Source organism: Lissotriton helveticus, chromosome 9, assembly GCF_964261635.1.
Source record: "Lissotriton helveticus chromosome 9, aLisHel1.1, whole genome shotgun sequence".
NCBI lineage: Eukaryota > Metazoa > Chordata > Amphibia > Caudata > Salamandridae > Lissotriton > Lissotriton helveticus.
In genome coordinates this window covers 50,988,716-51,008,205 of record NC_136070.1, presented here as the reverse complement: position 1 = coordinate 51,008,205, position 19,490 = coordinate 50,988,716, and the positions used below count along the sequence as shown (strand labels likewise).

Genomic DNA, 19,490 nt, shown 5'->3' with positions numbered 1-19,490 from the left:
CTTTTGTGCAGCTTTAAAATGGGATACATAACCTTCTACCCAAAAGTTACATTCTGTGTCCCATGTTTCTTGGAGTGCAATCACTTCATGTTGCTTAATGATTTCAAGCCATTCTTTATCGTCTCTTTTGGTTTGTAGGCCAGAAATATTCCATGTCATTAGCTTCATAGATCTGAAAGCCCCTTTAGACTCGGAAGGTTCCTGCAACCCCATCTTGGTGCCCAGTCAGATGTTAGTATCCAGGTTTATAAGAGCATCAAAACGGTTTCTTAGCTCCAGGCCAGGGGTCAGAGCCACTTGGTGATTACAGTCTAAGGACAATTGTGAGCTAAGGGGTAGAGTGGCCCAGTTGGCTAGTTGCACTTTTTGTCTTGGGGTATTTTTCCTGTGAACAAAGTCCCGGGTAGTTTGTTGTGTTGGGCGAGGATAAAAAAAGCCCAGTGGGACCGCACGTATTTGCCCTTGGATAATGTCAGTTGCGTCCCAAAAAAGTCTTGAGCAGACGTGTGGATTCCTGAAGTTAATAATGACACAATCCTCAGGGAAGCGTTTGGCCGTCGGGCCCAGCCAAGTAACTCTTCTCGCCAAACTAATATGTGCAGAAACGTCACTAGGACCTGTGCAGTTTTTATCACACCAGCTCATTACATTTTCCATAAGAGTTAGTTGAGTTTCTGATTCTCCCGGAGTGAGTCTTGGGACATTAACCAGAACTGCCACGAAAGGAGTTGCCTCAGGGGGTAAATTCACCATAGGCTTGGGAAACAAACCATGCCCCGTTCTCTTATGAGATGTGTTCTCTGCAGCCCCCTCATTTGCCTCTCTAATATTTGTATTGGAATCCGAGTTGTTCTGTCTGCTGAGGTTCAGAATATTTTCGGCAGCTTTAAGGTTATTTGCAGGCATCACTGTCGGGGTGGGTGGCAGATGTGTTGTATTGGACATTGTATTTCCAGTGTTAGTCACCTCCATGGGTTGGCCGGTTTGCCCTATGGCATGTAGTGGGTCTTTTGCTAGATGCTCTGCCACTTTTTGGAGCAACAGGGAGTTCATCCTCTCGCATCGGGTCATAATACCTGCTACACAGTCTTTAAGGGTTTCGACTATGTCACTTGAGATCTTGATGAGTGTAGATTCAATGGTGTCTGTTAATACCCTTTCTATCATATCTTTAATAGAGCCTTCAAGTTTAGCTAAAGATTGTCGTATTTTGGTGTTGGCTCTGTATTGAAAGGGTAGAGTTTTATAAAATCTTGCTCTTTTCCTAGTTTTACATATCTTGGCATCCCCCACTAGGACTTGGGTGCGCACAGGGGGGTCAGAAACCCCTGTAGAGTACTCTGGGTGCGCTAACTGTTGGGCAATAGGTAAATTGTCACAGGCACTATTGATAACAATATTGGGTTCTAGAGGTACCCTTGACACCTTGTGTTCAATCGAAGCTCCCTCTAAACCAAGTTCCCGTTCTTTCTCGGCGATTTCCTTATTGAGCTTCCCTACGGCAGATGTAAGGTAAGTCAAGATGCTTTCGGGAGCACTGGTTTTGCGTGCAATTTTTACTTTGCTGGTCCCCCCTGTAAGCGAAGTCTGGAGTTTTCTCTTACCCATTTCTGGACTATAGATGTTAGAGGACCGGCCTGTCCTGCCCTCTGTCGTCCCCTGACGGCCACAGACGGCCCGCCCTCTGCCCGGGCTCCGCCCGGCGTTGCCCGCGCGCGTCCCGCGACGCGGAGGAAGCCTCCCTCAGAAGTACCGGCAAAACCGGAAGTCACCGCTAGGCCCCCTGGGAGCTGTAGTCTCCAGCCGCTGGCCGCGTGATGGAGCAAAGCGGCGCGGCGAGACTGCAGCGTTGGTGACCCAGGAGCCTTCGTTTGCCAGTGAGCGTGATGCAGGTAGTGAGTTTCTCCTTTGGCAATGTCACCACGTAGTAAGCCTCTCCCCCTCGGGTCTAGTTCGCGCTATATAAAACTCTACAAAAAAAAAAAAGACTGCGGACTGGGCTGCTCAAACTACAAGGTTATCAGATGACTCCATTTCACGAGGGACACTGTACCCCAGTCCGGAGTTTCCTTACAAGGGGCTGTGATCTAAAACTTCGAGCTCCATTGAGATAAACTAGGGAATTGCACTCCTGCACAATTACCGCACAATCCGCAAAACCAGCAAAGGAACAAATAGTGCTCCTGAGACTATAACTCCCAGCATGCACTAGGTTTGTATGTGGTGTCCTTGAGGTCTTGTTGCCATCTGATAACTTTATTTAAATACTTTAACAGCCCAGCACCCGTTGCCATTGCAGATTCTAAAATACAAGTTCCACTCGTTCGTTAATTGCATATGTTGTCTCTCTGTGGACGTTCCAAAGGTCAGGTGTGGGCCCCAGGTTCGGTTCTGAGATGCCCACCCAGAACTTTCTGGTTAAATCATACATACCCCTTGGTATTCTGCTGCTGAATGCAAGGCCCAGGATTGGCTGAGATGTAAGACCTGGAGCAGTCTACCCTGCTTCTAGGCACGTCGTCCTCCGAGGAAGGCTCCATCTTGAGACACCCCCACACTCCGTGGATGGGTGGTGGGCCCATCCCTCTAAGTATCAGACATCCATTCCCTTTCTCGTCTCGACATTCACTAGCACATCTTAGGGGCAGCAGACCCCCCCCCCCCCCTCCACCCCGCCTGATGAACGGCATCACACAGAGACAGCCACTTCAGAAAGCCATTTCCGGCTTCGAGGCGCAGCCCTTCACATGTGCCATGCCACCCCGACCCTCTCGGGTGCAGCTTGTTTTGGGGTACAGATCTGTGCTGATGGGGATGACTGACCCTGACCTCCCCGGGGCACGTTGACGGGTCTGACCTGCGGCTGCCCTCCCTCCCCCCGGCACGGTTCACCGGTCCACGGCCGGCTCCCGGCCCCTGCTCCGCCCCCTCGTTTTTCTAAGCACTTGACAAACCGGAGGCCCTTTCACTTTCCAGCCGGTATGGCCTCATCTCCCTGTCAGGAGCACGGCGGGGAGTCCATTACTCGTCGCGACTCCTTCTCCCGGCTGACAAGTCAGTTAAGCGGCTCTTGTCGCCCAGGCGGCCCCGTGTCAAATTAACCGCCCCCCTCCCCGGTTGTCACCATTACCGCGCGGTGCGCCTTGATGGCCGGAGCTCGGAGGGTCCCTGGCGTGTCACCCCTCGTCAGGGCGGAAGGGACCGTGCTTACACACGGCTGACAGGTAATCTCCCGTCCACAATTAGCCAAATTAGCCCTGTCATAAACAATCCGGTGGGCGCGCAGGCAACACAAACAGATCAACAGAGCCAGGCCTGGCGCCATTAATGGCGGGTAATGGGCACATCAACTGATATCATGCTTGCCCTTACTTATTGGTGGATTCTGAAGACCCCCGGCTCAGCTGGAGCGCCTGTCAGGCGCTACCTGGCAGGCACAAATTGTTCCCATCCACTTTCATTAGCTCGTGGACGTGGGGCGAGCGAGAGCGGCGCAATCAGCGGGCGCGCACCTGCTCGCGCAGAGACCCAACAGAGGCCTATCCGGTGCTCGACCAACAGCAGCGCGGCCGACTGCTTCTAAGATGGCTGTTCATAGGCCAACTGGTCTTGGGCCGCTTCTTTATAGACCAGCTGATCTTTGGCTGGTTGTTTATTATAGACCAGCTGGTCTTGGGCTGGTTGTTTATTATAGACCAGTTATAGACCAGCTGGTGTTGGGCTGGTTGTTCGTAGGCTGACTTGTTTATAGAGCGACTAGTCTTGGGCCGGTTGTTCATTGGCCAATTTGCCTTCGGATTGTTGTTCATAGGCCAACTGGTTGTGGGCTGGTCGATTATAGGTCAACAAATCTTGGGCTGGTTGTTCGTAGGTTGACCAGTCTTGGGACACTTGTTTATAGAGCGCCTAGTCTTGGGCAGGTTGTTCATTGGCCAACTTGTCTTGGGCCAATTGTTCATAGGCAAACTCGTCTAGAGCCAGTTGTTGATAGGCAAACTCGTCTTGGGCCAGTTGTTGATAGGCCATCTCGTCTTGGGCCGGTTGTTGATATGCCATCGCATCTTGGGCCGGTTGTTGATATGCCATTGCATCTTGGGCCGGTTGTCCACAGGCCAACTCGTCTTCGGCTGATTATTCATATGCGAACGAGTCTTGGCGCGGATGATTTTAGGCCAAGAGTTCCTGGGCGAGATGGAATTAAGGAAACAGGACTACCCAACCAAAGATGTTTGAGATGACAAGGGACAACAGGCAAACCAGCTGTAAACTGGAAAATAATGCCTCATTTTTTTAGAGATATACTTCAGAAAGGGGTGGCCCACCTATTAAGATAAATTAGACATTCACCCAAGATGCTAGCAAGGTGGATCACAATATTACATGAAAAAAGATGCAATCTTAAACAAAAAAATAAGAAAATGGTGTGGGTCCTTGTGCATTGTTCACCTAAGGTGCAATTTAGTGGCAGCTATTCTGGTTTCCCTAAGTACCTTCTGTACAATTCCAACCCACACACAAAGCAGGCTACACAACCATACATTTTTGTTTTAGGTTGCGCCAAAATGCACACTTCACCAAAATTGATAATCCAGTTGGACTGGAAAAACTACTGAACAATACTGAAAATTATAGATCAAAAACAATCTAAAAGTGTGCAGTTGTGTGGTACCATACATAAGCCAAGATAAATTTACAGTCAGCGAACAAGCCTGTCCTACATGCGGGTAGATGGCGTCCACCCACTATTTTCACAGGGTACATGCCGTCCACCCTGCCAAGAAGCTGGGCCCCACTGAAATATGCTGAACTTATCCCGTGTAATTTTCAGACATAGGGACACGTTCAGGTCAGCAGCACCTGCTTGTTGTCTGCTTTCCATTCCCAGCAGCAACGTGCAGGCAGGGAGGGAGGGAGCTTGTTTATTTTCACCTCAAGCAGGGCCAAAGATAAAGGCCAAGGTTAAGGAGCCATCAGGTCTCCTTTTGTTTCAATATGATCCTGGCTGGGCGTGGTCTGCAGCCTCAGACCTAGATGTAAATGCAACAGAGAGGAAACAAAGGCTCACAGCTTTTCATCACTTCACAGGTATTTAAGCAAATCATGGTTTTGACTTTGTTTAGTCTAAGATATAAGCCAAGCATGCACTCTAAGAATGTCAGATGTGTTGCTCTATCCCAGTTTTGTGTAGTTTCCACCAATCAGTAGGAACTGTATGTTTGTGAACGACAAACGTAGGATGGTGCCAGCCTGATTCCATGCACCCACGTAGCATATGATGTCCCTTGGACCAGCTAGCTTGCAGTGTCACTGTTAGCCCCTTAACCTGAACAGGGAGCGAACAGTTCTGGCAATCACTGAACATGACAACTCTGTTCCCTCAGGAACCGTGGTGACAGACTTCACTCGTTGCCAGAACTGTCCGCTCCCTGTTTAGGTTAGGGGGCCTAACAGTGGCACTGCGAGCTAGCTGGTCCAAGGAACAACCTATGCTACAGGGGTGTATGGAATCAGTCTTGTACCATCCTAAGTTTATGTCGTCCACAAATGCACAGTTCCTACTGATTGGTGGAAACTTCACTACATGGCGCCCAACGTGTGCCGTGTCACTCGAACAAAGATGTACCCAGCCCTAAAACCACTTAACAACATGTATGGAGCAACTGTTCCCTGCGACAAGAATGGTGGTAAACTGAGGGCCTGTTTTAGAGGGTTGGGGATTTAGAGTGGGAACAAAGCACTCTACGGAGATGTAGTTTCAATTCATGTACATTCAGAGAAAGACAGCAGAAAATGACCCCAGGCATACCTAGTTCAACTCATTTACCTGTCTCAATCAATCAATCATTACTTGTATAGCGTGCTTTATCACCCGTGAGGGTATCCAGGAGCTGGGCTAGTCAAAGGGCCAGGTCTTGAATCTCCTCCTGAAGTCAGTCAGTGAGGGTGATGTTTGGAGGTGCAGCAGGAGGCTGTTTCAGGACTTGGCTACGGGGTGGGAGAAAGAGCGTCCTCTGCAGTGGCTATGACGGATGTCCGGTGTCTGTGCGAGGGCGAGTGAGGCGGAGCAAATGCTCAGTCTATTATAGTAGCTATGGTCAGTACTTGGTCTCCAGCTTTACCCTGCCTTTGCTGCTACCCACGTTTACAAATATTGCATCACCATGTCATTGTGAATGACATTTTGCATCCTCCAAACAAAGCTGCTCTCTGGCGTGTCAAGCGGAAGCTTTTAGCATATACAACTGGTCTTGTTCAAGCAATAATGGGGCACACTCAATGTAAAGTACTCAGCACAAGTTTCATAGCGCACGGCCACCGCATAACTAAAATAGCTGATTTGAGCGGGGAACAACCATCGCAACGCATGCGTCACAACGCATGCGTTTACGTCGCGTGCCGTCACAACGCACGCGACGTTACAACGCATGCGTCACTACGCACCCCATTACATCGGAGGCGCCATTAGATCGCGGGCGCTTACAACGGACACGGGAGAAAATGCTGGAACCACGAGAGACAGGTAATGACGACGGATGTACCCACGTTGTTTTAGGCTTTTAGGTAGTTGATGGGGACTGTATTGGAGGGGGGGGTTAGGCTTTAGGGATTAGGGTTAATAGTAGTATATGGTTGTGTTTTAGGGGGTTGGGCTTTTAGGGCTTAGGGTCGGATATGGTCGTGCTTTAGCTTTTAGGGTTAGGGCTTTTAGGGTTGGATATGGTTGTGTTTTAGACATTTGGGCTAGGGCTTTTAGGGCTTAGGGTTAAGGGTAGGATCTGGTACTGTTTTAGGCATTAGGTTTAGGGCTTAGGGTTAAGGGGCGTATGTGGTAGTGTTTTAAGGTTTAGAGTTAGGGCTTAGGGTTAAGGGTCGTTGATGATACACTTTTAGGCTTTAGGGGGTCGTAGTGTGTAGTTTAGGCCTTAGGGTCAGGGGGAATGCGCACTGGGGTAAAAATGCGATTTAGAACCATGCGGGGTGTTTGTATGCCATGTGAATGTGTTTTACATGCTTTGCAATTGGGATGCGACGTGATTGGGTGCGTTGTAATTACTTGCGTTGTGAAGGGACATGCGATCTAAAAAATGCGATGTGATGGTATGCGGTGTTACAGTTTGCGATGTGCCATCATACATCCATTCGAGCATATGGCCCCTTTACGTCCCTTAGAGCTGCCCGCTTGAACTTGCTGCGTGTCCCTCACTCTTGGTGTAAGGCATCAGTCTTCTACAGCTAGAATGCATTCCACTGAAATGGAGCCCATGACAGACAGGAAATGTAACAATCAGCTGTGCGTTGGCAATCATTCGCCACTCATACAGACATTTTGATGTCTCTGGCGTGTCAAGCGGAAGCTTTTAGCATATACAACTGGTCTTGTTCAAGCAATAATGGGGCACACTCAATGTAAAGTACTCAGCACAAGTTTCATAGCGCACGGCCACCGCATAACTAAAATAGCTGATTCGAGCGGGGAACAACCATCGCAACGCATGCGTCACAACGCATGCGTTTAGGTCGCGTGCCGTCACAACGCACGCGACGTTACAACGCATGCGTTCACTACGCACCCCATTACATCGGAGGCGCCATTAGATCGCGGGCGCTTACAACGGACACGGGAGACAATGCTGGAACCACGAGAGACAGGTAATGACGACGGATGTACCCACGTTGTTTTAGGCTTTTAGGTAGTTGATGGGGACTGTATTGGAGGGGGGGGGTTAGGCTTTAGGGATTAGGGTTAATAGTAGTATATGGTTGTGTTTTAGGGGGTTGGGCTTTTAGGGCTTAGGGTCGGATATGGTCGTGCTTTAGCTTTTAGGGTTAGGGCTTTTAGGGTTGGATATGGTTGTGTTTTAGACATTTGGGCTAGGGCTTTTAGGGCTTAGGGTTAAGGGTAGGATCTGGTACTGTTTTAGGCATTAGGTTTAGGGCTTAGGGTTAAGGGGCGTATGTGGTAGTGTTTTAAGGTTTAGAGTTAGGGCTTAGGGTTAAGGGTCGTTGATGATACACTTTTAGGCTTTAGGGGGTCGTAGTGTGTAGTTTAGGCCTTAGGGTCAGGGGGAATGCGCACTGGGGTAAAAATGCGATTTAGAACCATGCGGGGTGTTTGTATGCCATGTGAATGTGTTTTACATGCTTTGCAATTGGGATGCGTTGCAATTACTTGCGATGTGAAGGGACATGCGATCTAAAAAATGCGATGTGATGGTATGCGGTGTTACAGTTTGCGATGTGCCATCATACATCCATTCGAGCATATGGCCCCTTTACGTCCCTTAGAGCTGCCCGCTTGAACTTGCTGCGTGTCCCTCACTCTTGGTGTAAGGCATCAGTCTTCTACAGCTAGAATGCATTCCACTGAAATGGAGCCCATGACAGACAGGAAATGTAACAATCAGCTGTGCGTTGGCAATCATTCGCCACTCATACAGACATTTTGATGTCTCTGGCGTGTCAAGCGGAAGCTTTTAGCATATACAACTGGTCTTGTTCAAGCAATAATGGGGCACACTCAATGTAAAGTACTCAGCACAAGTTTCATAGCGCACGGCCACCGCATAACTAAAATAGCTGATTCGAGCGGGGAACAACCATCGCAACGCATGCGTCACAACGCATGCGTTTAGGTCGCGTGCCGTCACAACGCACGCGACGTTACAACGCATGCGTTCACTACGCACCCCATTACATCGGAGGCGCCATTAGATCGCGGGCGCTTACAACGGACACGGGAGACAATGCTGGAACCACGAGAGACAGGTAATGACGACGGATGTACCCACGTTGTTTTAGGCTTTTAGGTAGTTGATGGGGACTGTATTGGAGGGGGGGGGTTAGGCTTTAGGGATTAGGGTTAATAGTAGTATATGGTTGTGTTTTAGGGGGTTGGGCTTTTAGGGCTTAGGGTCGGATATGGTCGTGCTTTAGCTTTTAGGGTTAGGGCTTTTAGGGTTGGATATGGTTGTGTTTTAGACATTTGGGCTAGGGCTTTTAGGGCTTAGGGTTAAGGGTAGGATCTGGTACTGTTTTAGGCATTAGGTTTAGGGCTTAGGGTTAAGGGGCGTATGTGGTAGTGTTTTAAGGTTTAGAGTTAGGGCTTAGGGTTAAGGGTCGTTGATGATACACTTTTAGGCTTTAGGGGGTCGTAGTGTGTAGTTTAGGCCTTAGGGTCAGGGGGAATGCGCACTGGGGTAAAAATGCGATTTAGAACCATGCGGGGTGTTTGTATGCCATGTGAATGTGTTTTACATGCTTTGCAATTGGGATGCGTTGCAATTACTTGCGATGTGAAGGGACATGCGATCTAAAAAATGCGATGTGATGGTATGCGGTGTTACAGTTTGCGATGTGCCATCATACATCCATTCGAGCATATGGCCCCTTTACGTCCCTTAGAGCTGCCCGCTTGAACTTGCTGCGTGTCCCTCACTCTTGGTGTAAGGCATCAGTCTTCTACAGCTAGAATGCATTCCACTGAAATGGAGCCCATGACAGACAGGAAATGTAACAATTAGCTGTGCGTTGGCAATCATTCGCCACTCATACAGACATTTTGATGTCGGCAGAATCACTCTTACACTTTTCAGTTCCATTAGTCTTTTTAGGTCAGGCGTTAGCTAAGATATTTTGATTTTATTAAAATTAACGGTATAATATACCTACTTAACCGCATGCGTGCGGCATGATTTCCGCCCGTACGCTGGATTTTGCGGATTCGCATGCTACGTGACGAGCTAGGCTCGTCATGAGCGTGCCAGGAGGCTACCTCATGACGAGCCCAGCTCGTCATGAGCGTCGAAGGGGTTAAAGGGCATTTCAGCCAGCCCTCTGCAGCTATTGGTCTGTTACTGTGTCATTTATAAATTTACTTCTGCCTATTACAACAGGGGGCAAAGAATCAGTCCACTTCAGTAAGTGAGGACCATCAATGTGAGTGACAGCATTCTGCCCTTCTACAAGGAAAACATTCACACATAAAATTGTTCCTTTAAGTGCCAAGGACTACTTTTGTGAGCCTTAAAAGAACATGTTTGCTTTTAACATTTGTTTTTCTTTGATATTGTGGCGGGTCTGGCAGCTTCTCCAACAATAACATTTTGCAAAAACCAGAACAAAACAAGCATTAACAAGGCCAAGAGGCTGGCGGCCAATAATAGACTAATTGGCTTTGACAATGCTCCTTTTTTTAAGTAAAAAGGGGGTACATTGGTCTCCTGCATACATCTCAAGAATTGGTGAACTAAATAAAGTGAATTCATTAGTTCATTTACAGCATATTATTAGGCACTGGAAGTATATGAACCTGTGGTGTTTCCACATAATTACAGATTTACCACACAATCAGCTGCATTATTGTACATTTCATCAAAAATAAATGTGTTTCTTGCTCAAACGGCTCAAAAGTTACAAAAAAATAAAAGTGCCAATCGAATTCAGTACCATGGCAGGACCCTTGCAAAGGTTAACTGTAAACTTTCACTTTAATTGCAGTATACACAGGGCCACTGGAATAATGCAATTCTGCAGCTTGTTTGCATAATTATAAATTTGCTGTATTTGCCACATAATCCATCATCTGCAGCATAATCTGCAGATTTTAACCAAAAAAATGTTTTGGTTTCTAGCTCAAACAGATCAAAAGTTACTAAAAACATGGCTACACGTGTTCGCGTGCAGTGCAAGGCCCTTCGCAAAAGTTAACTGGTTATCTTTCACTAGCTTATTTCTATACTAAGTAGTTAAACAGACAGTAATGAGGTGAAATGTTTGCCCAGACAGTATTACCTTATTGTTAGAAGGGGCAATCTCCGAGGGCCAGGTTGTGCTCACCCAGACACCCCAAGATCCACCTCTCCCACAGAACTTGCCGAGTCTTGATTGTGAGGTCCTCACCGGGGAGGACTTTGGGTCTGGGATCGTACACACTGAGCTCACACCACACTACGAACAGACACTACACCGTTGGATTTTAGGAACAAGTTCTTTATATAAGCAAATAACGAAGGAAGCACTCTTATATACACAGTGGCCAAAGGACCACAAAGTCTTGGAGGATTCGGGAAGGGGGAAGCGGGACAGTCTTTTAGTCTCTGGGTCAGTACGAGGCGTACCCCACGCACAGCTCTCAATCCTCGAGCCGGGGGGTACGGGATGGTGGTCGTACTGGCTGCCTCACCTTCGTTGAGTCGGCTCGGTCGTGATGGTGGTCTCGATGGTCCAGCCGGACCAGAGTACTCCTCGAGCCGCGACGAGGTCAGCAGGGCTCGATCGGGAGAGGTTCGTGAGAGCCGCAACAGCGTCAGCAGGGCTCGGATGGTCTTAGAGGTCGAGCCGCGACAGCGTCAGCAGGGCTCGGATGGTTGCAAGTTCAGCTCGAGCCGCGACAGCGTCAGCAGGGCTCCGATGGTCTTAGAGGTCGAGCCGCGACAGCGTCAGCAGGGCTCCGATGGTCTTAGAGATCGAGCCGCGACAGCGTCAGCAGGGCTCCGATGGTTCAGTTCCTTAAGGCGAAGAAGGAGCCGCGACAGCGTCAGCAGGGCTCAGAGGTTCCAGATGAGTCTTCTTAGGGTCAGCCGCGATCAGATCAGCAGGCTTCAGGTCCAAGATACAACTGCCCGCTAGTTGTCAGGCGGGCCCAGTTATAGTCCTTCTGCTCTTTGATCTCCGGACCATCGCAGGCAGAGGTCTCCGGCCCTGGGAGCTGGTCGTTGGCGAGGTCCGGCGGTTGGCTCTTTGCTCCCTTTGAAAGATGGGTCCGGGAATTCCCAGACGCCCAGCGGGTCTGGAGCCAGCCCTCGGGGAGGCCAGAGGGGTGATCGAACCTGGCCCACAGGGGAGGGCCAAAGGTGTGATAGAAACCAGCCCCTCAGGGGAGGCCGGAGGTGCCATCGAAACTCCCTGGCTTATCTCACTCGGGGAGCCCTTTACCCCCCAGCCGGGACTGGCGCGCCTTTGGAGTCTGGGCTTCGCTGGGGCCGGGGTCACGCTAGGCCTAGGGAGACAGGGATGTCGGGAAGGGAAGATGGCGTCCGGGCCTTGTGGGGCATGCATGGTTAGGCGCTCGGAGCCGGGCGAGGAGCGGGAAAGGCAGGCCTGGTCAAGGTTCTCGGGGGATCTAGGCGTCACTGGGTAGGACGACCACGCTCGGGTTGCAGGCTACACTAACGGGGTGGCTGCGCAGGGGACTCGGGGTACAGGCCTACGCTCACAGGGTGTGGAGGGACAGAGGTGAACCACGCCACGAGGCCGGGTCCAACACGCGTCCCCCTAGCTGAAAGCGGGGAGAACTACCCATCCTCTTGGGGGTTCTCTTCGCTGAGGCAGAAGAATCGGGACAGGCCGTCAGCGTTGGCGTGGTCAGAGCCCGGCCGGTGTTCGACAGTGAAGTCCATCCCCTGGAGGGAGATGGACCAGCGCAGCAATTTGGGATTCTCCCCTCTCATCTGCATTAGCCACCGGAGAGGTCGGTGGTCGGTCTGGACCCGGAAGTGAGTACCGAACAGGTAGGGCCTCAGCTTCTTCAGGGCCCAAACTACCGCGAAGGCCTCCCGCTCGATGGTGCTCCACCTTTGTTCTCGAGGGAGTAGCCTCCGGCTAATGAATGCCACTGGTTGGTCTAGGCCGTTCTCGTTCACCTGGGACAGGACTGCTCCGATGCCATGCTCGGACGCGTCCGTCTGGACTACAAACTCTCGTGAGTAGTCGGGGGCCTGTAGGATGGGGGCAGTGCACATGGCGTCTTTTAAAGTTTCGAACCCCTCTTGGCAGGCGGAGGTCCAGCTGACTTTCTTCGGCTGGTTTTTGGAGGTTAACTCCGTGAGGGGGGCTACGATGCTGCCGTAACTCTTGATGAACCGGCGGTAGTACCCCGTGAGCCCTAGAAACGCCCGCACTTCCGTCTGGGTCGTGGGGGCCTCCCAGGCTACGATGGCATCGATCTTGGGCTGGAGGGGGGCTACGAGGCCGCTTCTGACCTGGTGCCCGAGGCAGATTACGGACCCTTGTCCGATCTGGCACTTGCTTGCCTTAATGGTGAGACCGGCCCTTCCCAGGGCCGTCAGCACCGCCCAGAGGTGCTGGAGGTGCTCGGGCCAGTGGGAACTGTACACGGCGATATCGTCCAGATACGCAGCGCTGAACTCCTCCAACCCCGCCAGTACCTGGTTCACCAGCCTCTGGAAGGTGGCGGGGGCGTTCTTCATCCCGAAGGGCATCACCCGGAAATGGTAGTGACCATCCGGGGTGGAAAAAGCGGATCTTTCCTTAGCTCCCTCGGTGAGGGCGATCTGCCAGTATCCACTGGTCAGGTCGAACGTGCTAAGGAAGCGAGCAGCCCCGAGGCGATCGATAAGCTCGTCGGCTCGGGGGATGGGATGAGCATCGGTTCTGGTGACTGCGTTGAGCCCGCGGTAGTCAACGCAGAACCTCAGCTCGGGAACAGCACCGGGGGCGGCTGCCTTCGGAACCAGGACCACGGGACTAGCCCATGGGCTGTCAGAGGCTTCGACCACCCCGAGAGCTAGCATCTTTGATACCTCGGCCTTGATACAGGCCCGGATTCGGTCAGGGACGCGGTAGGCTCTGTGCCGTACCGGTGGGCTGTCCCCGGTGTCCACGTCGTGGACGCACCAGTTGGTGACGCCGGGGGTGAGGGAGAAGAGGTCCGAGAACTGTCCCAACAACTGGCAACAGTCCTCGCGCTGCTCGGGAGAGAGGGAGGAGGAGAAACTCACCCCCTCTACGGAGCCATCTTTTTCTTTCATGCACAGGAGATCGGGGAGAGGCTCCGTTTCTTCTTCTTCCCCATCGTCCGTGGCGAGGAGCAAGCTCAACTCGGACCGGGCGAAGTGGGGCTTGAGGCGGTTCACGTGAAGGACCCGCAAGGGGTTCCTGGGGGACTCTACATCGATGACGTAGGTCACCTGACTCTTGCGCTCTACCACCTTGAAGGGCCCTGTCCACTTGTCTTGCAGGGCACAGGGCTCTACGGGGGCCATAACCCAGACCTGCTGTCCGGGCTGAAACTCGACCAGAGTGGCATTTTGGTCATACCACCGTTTCATTTCTTCTTGGCTGGCTTCGAGGTTTGCCTCGGCCAGCTCTCGGAACTTCCTCGTCTGGTTCCGGAGGGCCAAAATGTATCGAAACACATCGGGAGGGGGCTCTGGGGCCGCCGTCTCCCACCCTTCCTTGACCAGGGTGAGGGGTCCACGGACGGGGTGCCCGTAGAGCAGCTCGAAGGGGCTGAACCCCAGGGATTTCTGGGGGACTTCGCGGTACGCGAAGAGGAGACAGGGAAGGAGGACGTCCCACTTACGCCTCAGGGGCTCTTCGAGTCCCATGATCATTCCCTTGAGGGTCCGGTTGAAGCGTTCCACCAGACCGTTACCCTGGGGGTGGTATGGGGTGGTGAACTTGTACGTCACCCCACATTGTTGCCAAAGGGACTTCATGTATTTCGAGATGAAGTTGGTCCCTCGGTCACTGACGACTTCTCGAGGGAATCCCACCCGGGAGAAGATGGCCATGAGGGCCCGCCCCACTACCGGGGCGGTCACCGTTCGGAGGGGAACGGCTTCGGGGTATCGGGTGGCATGGTCTACCAGCACCAGGATAAAGCGGTGCCCCAAGGAGGTCCGGGGGTCGAGTGGGCCCACAATGTCGATTCCCACCCTCTCAAAGGGGGTACTGACCACGGGGAAGGGTTGAAGAGGAGCCTTGCGCTTCCCTCCGCTCTTTCCGCTGGACTGACAAGTGGGGCAGGACTTAGTGGGCCTCCACATCGGAGCGCATGCCCGGCCAGTAGAAGTGGGTGACCAGGCGCTGGTACATTTTGTCTTGTCCCAAGTGTCCCGCCAGGGGCACGTCATGGGCCAGGTTCAGGAGAAAGCCGCGGAAGCGTAGGGGGACCACCAGCACTCGGCCGGACCCTAGCTCGGCGGACTTTTGCTCGCTGTATAATAGGCCGTTTTCCCAATAGATAAAGTGGGAGCCGGACTGGTCACCGGCGGCCTGGGCGGCGGCCTGCTGCCGCGGCCCCACCAGGGATGGACAGGATGTCTGCTCTAGGCAGAACTCTTCTCGGGACGGTCCCCCTTCCTGGCGCCATTCGGCCAGCTCAGGATGGTCGTCCAAGCTCGGGGTCGGTTCGACGTCGGGGCCGAGGGGCCCTGCGTCGGGGGGGAAGCTCTACCCGGGGAATAGCTGAGGGGTCTCAAAGGGTTCAGGGACCTCGGGGTCCTCGGGGGTCACCGGTGCTGCCTCTAAGGTCGCCTCTTCGGGCGGTCATCGACCGGGTATTCACACAGGCCCACTCGGGTAGGCCCACCATCTCTAAGTGGGTCCTTTTCTCAACCCGCTGCCATGGGGAGCTCTCTAGATCGTTGCCGAGCAGGCAGTCCACAGGCATGTCGGAGCGGACCGCCACTCGTAACTCTCCAGAGACGCCCCCCCACTCGAACGGGACTTGAGCTATCTGGCAGGTGCGGACGGAGTTATCGGCTGCGATCACCCTGCAGGAGATGTGGGGAACAATCTGGGCTTCGGTGACGAGGTGCCGTTTGACGGCGGTGATACTAGCCCCAGTGTCTCGGAGCGCCCCTATGTGATGGCCATTGACAGTCACCTGCTGCCGGTACTTCTCTGTGTTGTCGGGTAGGGGAGCTCCGGGGACCATCTCCCTATCACCCAGGGAGACTAACATCATAGCTGCGGGTTCAGCTCCCTCAAACTCTTCCTCCCCCTCCTCTTCTAGGGCTACTGAGGTGATGTGGCGCACTGGGGGCCCTGCAGCGGCCGGCTTCTGGAACAAGGGGCAGCGGGGGTCATTGGCATAGTGCCCGGGTTTCTGGCAATGGTAGCAGGCTTGGCTGACCCGGGGCCCTGGCTTAGCTGGGGGAAACCCTGCGCGCGCTGTGGGAGGCGAGGTACCTGGCTGGTTTCTGGGGGGACTGCGCGGGGACCCTACCTGGGAACCCGTCTGTCTATTCTGACCCCCTCCTCCCCTCGGGCGGGATGGTCCTTGTTCGTTTCGGCCAGTGTCCCCCCCGGGCCCCCGGGGTACTCTGGTGCTCACCCAGCGATCGGCCTCGACGGCCAGCTTCCGGGGGTCGGCCAACTTGCTGTCCAGGAGGTGCTGTCGGAGTTCCACAAAGCAATTCAGGGACAAGTGCTCATACGCAATGAGGTCGATGAGCCCCTCGAAGGTGGATACTTTGCTGCCCTTGATCCACCCTTCCAGGGCCCGGCTGTAGAAATTGATATATTCTACCTACGTGGTGCCGGGGATCTTCTTGCATTCTCGGAAGCGTTGGCGGTACATTTCTGGAGTGAGCCCGTACCTTGTGAGGAGGGCCTCTTTCATGTGGCTGTAGGAGGTCTGTTCGGCAGACGGTAGGTCGAGTAGGGTGTCCCTCCCCTCACTCAGGAATCGACCCCACAGCCCGGCTCCCCAATCTTTCTGCGGAACTCGGTGTGAGGTCATAGCTACCTCGTAGGCCTTGAACCATTGCTGGATGTCATCGTTTTTATAATATTCTTTGACCACATCCTTGGGGATGTGGACCTTGGGTTCCACTGGGGGAACAGACTCTCGGGTCGCTGCTGTTTTGTTGCCTTCGTTCCGGGCCTTTAGTTCGATTTCCAATAGGCTGCGCTCGTGCTCCAGCTGGAGCTTCTTTCCGTCATGTTCTCGCTGGAGCTTCTTCTCCTCCAGTTCTCCTTGCAGCCGCAGCTGCTCGATGGCTAGCTTCTTCTCGGCCAGCTTGAGTTCTCCTTCCATTTTCAAACGGGCTAGTTCTAGCTCGTGGTTTCGGTTGCGTTCTCGGTCGGTCATCCCTTCTCGAGACAGACCTCTCTCGGGGCTGTAGGTCCGCGTCGGGGACTCTGCTCTTTCTTGCTCTGGGGCGTGGGTTTCGATCAGGGGTGCTCCCCCTCCATCGGCTTCCGTCGGTGCTGGAGGTTGGGCTCCGGTCTCCACCCAGGCTGTTAGAGCTTGTTGGAAGTCCTCTTTGGTGTTTAATCCCGTTGACGGGATATGGAGATCTTTGCAGAATTGCTTGAGCTCACGGTGTGAATAGTCTCCCAGAAGCTCCATCTGGAAGGTGGTCTTGTCGGTCGTGACGCTCATGGCTGCTCTTTGTTCGGGTAGTGTGTCAGTACTGTACGATCCCTAGACGTAGGTTCTTATCGCGACGCTGCCACCAATGTTAGAAGGGGCAATCTCCGAGGGCCAGGTTGTGCTCACCCAGACACCCCAAGATCCACCTCTCCCACAGAACTTGCCGAGTCTTGATGGTGAGGTCCTCACCGGGGAGGACTTTGGGTCTGGGATCGTACACACTGAGCTCACACCACACTACGAACAGACACTACACTGTTGGATTTTAGGAACAAGTTCTTTATATAAGCAAATAACGAAGGAAGCACTCTTATATACACAGTGGCCAAAGGACCACAAAGTCTTGGAGGATTCGGGAAGGGGGAAGCGGGACAGTCTTTTAGTCTCTGGGTCAGTACGAGGCGTACCCCACGCACAGCTCTCAATCCTCGAGCCGGGGGGTACGGGATGGTGGTCGTACTGGCTGCCTCACCTTCGTCGAGTCGGCTCGGTCGTGATGGTGGTCTCGATGGTCCAGCCGGACCAGAGTACTCCTCGAGCCGCGACGAGGTCAGCAGGGCTCGATCGGGAGAGGTTCGTGAGAGCCGCGACAGCGTCAGCAGGGCTCGGATGGTCTTAGAGGTCGAGCTGCGACAGCGTCAGCAGGCCTCGGATGGTTGCAAGTTCAGCTCGAGCCGCGACAGCGTCAGCAGGGCTCCGATGGTCTTAGAGGTCGAGCCGCGACAGCGTCAGCAGGGCTCCGGTGGTCTTAGAGATCGAGCCGCGACAGCGTCAGCAGGGCTCCGATGGTTCAGTTCCTTAAGGCGAAGAAGGAGCCGCGACAGCGTCAGCAGGGCTCAGAGGTTCCAGATGAGTCTTCTTAGGGTCAGCCGCGATCAGATCAGCAGGCTTCAGGTCCAAGATACAACTGCCTGCTAGTTGTCAGGCGGGCCCAGTTATAGTCCTTCTACTCTTTGATCTCCGGACCCTCGCAGGCAGAGGTCTCCGGCCCTGGGGGCTGGTCGTTGGCGAGGTCCGGCGGTTGGCTCTTTGATCCCTTTGAAAGATGGGTCCGGGAATTCCCAGACGCCCAGCGGGTCTGGAGCCAGCCCTCGGGGAGGCCAGAGGGGTGATCGAACCTGGCCCACAGGGGAGGGCCAAAGGTGTGACAGAAACCAGCCCCTCAGGGGAGGCCGGAGGTGCCATCGAAACTCCCTGGCTTATCTCACTCGGGGAGCCCTTTACCCCCCAGCCGGGACTGGCGCGCCTTTGGAGTCTGGGCTTCGCTGGGGCCGGGGTCACGCTAGGCCTAGGGAGACAGGGATGTCGGGAAGGGAAGATGGCGTCCGGGCCTTGTGGGGCATGCATGGTTAGGCGCTCGGAGCCGGGCGAGGAGCGGGAAAGGCAGGCCTGGTCAAGGTTCTCGGGGGATCTAGGCGTCACTGGGTAGGACGACCACGCTCGGGTTGCAGGCTACACTAACGGGGTGGCTGCGCAGGGGACTCGGGGTACAGGCCTACGCTCACAGGGTGTGGAGGGACAGAGGTGAACCACGCCACGAGGCCGGATCCAACACTTATGTAACAATATCAAATTTGTGAATTCATACAATCAAAAAAATGTGCCGCATAATGCTGCATAATTTGCCTTTTCTTGCCTCATAATTTAGTCAATCCAGCGCATAATTTAGTGCTCCCCTGCTGTATAATTTCAGTGGCCCTGTGTACACAGTATTAAAGAGGTGAAACTTTTGCTATGAAAGATTTGTGTTGAAATGCCACAATAGCGAGACAATACTGCCCTAGAATATGTAGCATAATCTGCCCTTTAGTCCCACATAGTTCAATCAACACGGCTCATAATCTGGGCCTCGATTGCTGCATAATCGCAGTGGCCCTGTATATAACGCATCACGTCCCCACCCCTTTAAAACAGCTCTGTCAGCAGTAAAAAGCCAGGGAGGACCCCAGCTGATATTAAGTGGACAAGACCGGGTAGGTTCTCCTTTCAGCATTAGGGCTACATTTTGAACTATAAAGTAGGACATTTAAAATGTGATAATAAGAGTTAGAAATACTAAAAGTTTGAAAGGCAAATCATAGGAAAAAAAGCAGTGAGTGTGAAAAATAAAACTATTAAAAAAACATTTAAAATGGGGAGGATTCATTAACAGTACGCGTGAGGATGTGCATTAAAGTTAGTTGCTTATGTAGGGTGAGGGTTAGCGATAGGTTATGGGTTAGAGATAGGAATGGCATGGGCCAGGGTTAGGCTTACTGGATGGTTAAGGTTCGAGATGAGGCAATGGCAAGAGGTGGGTGGAATAATGGATAATGTTAGCACTGGTTAGGAATGGCTGCGAGTTTAGAGATTAAGAACGGGTAAA

General features: G+C 52.9%; 1 protein-coding gene across 2 annotated transcripts in view; it reads right to left on the bottom strand.

Moving 5' to 3' along the window:
* Window positions 1-19,490, bottom strand: part of CDIN1 (CDAN1 interacting nuclease 1) — a 682,509-nt gene that overhangs the window by 110,893 nt on the left and 552,126 nt on the right. The gene's annotated exons all lie outside the window — the stretch shown is intronic.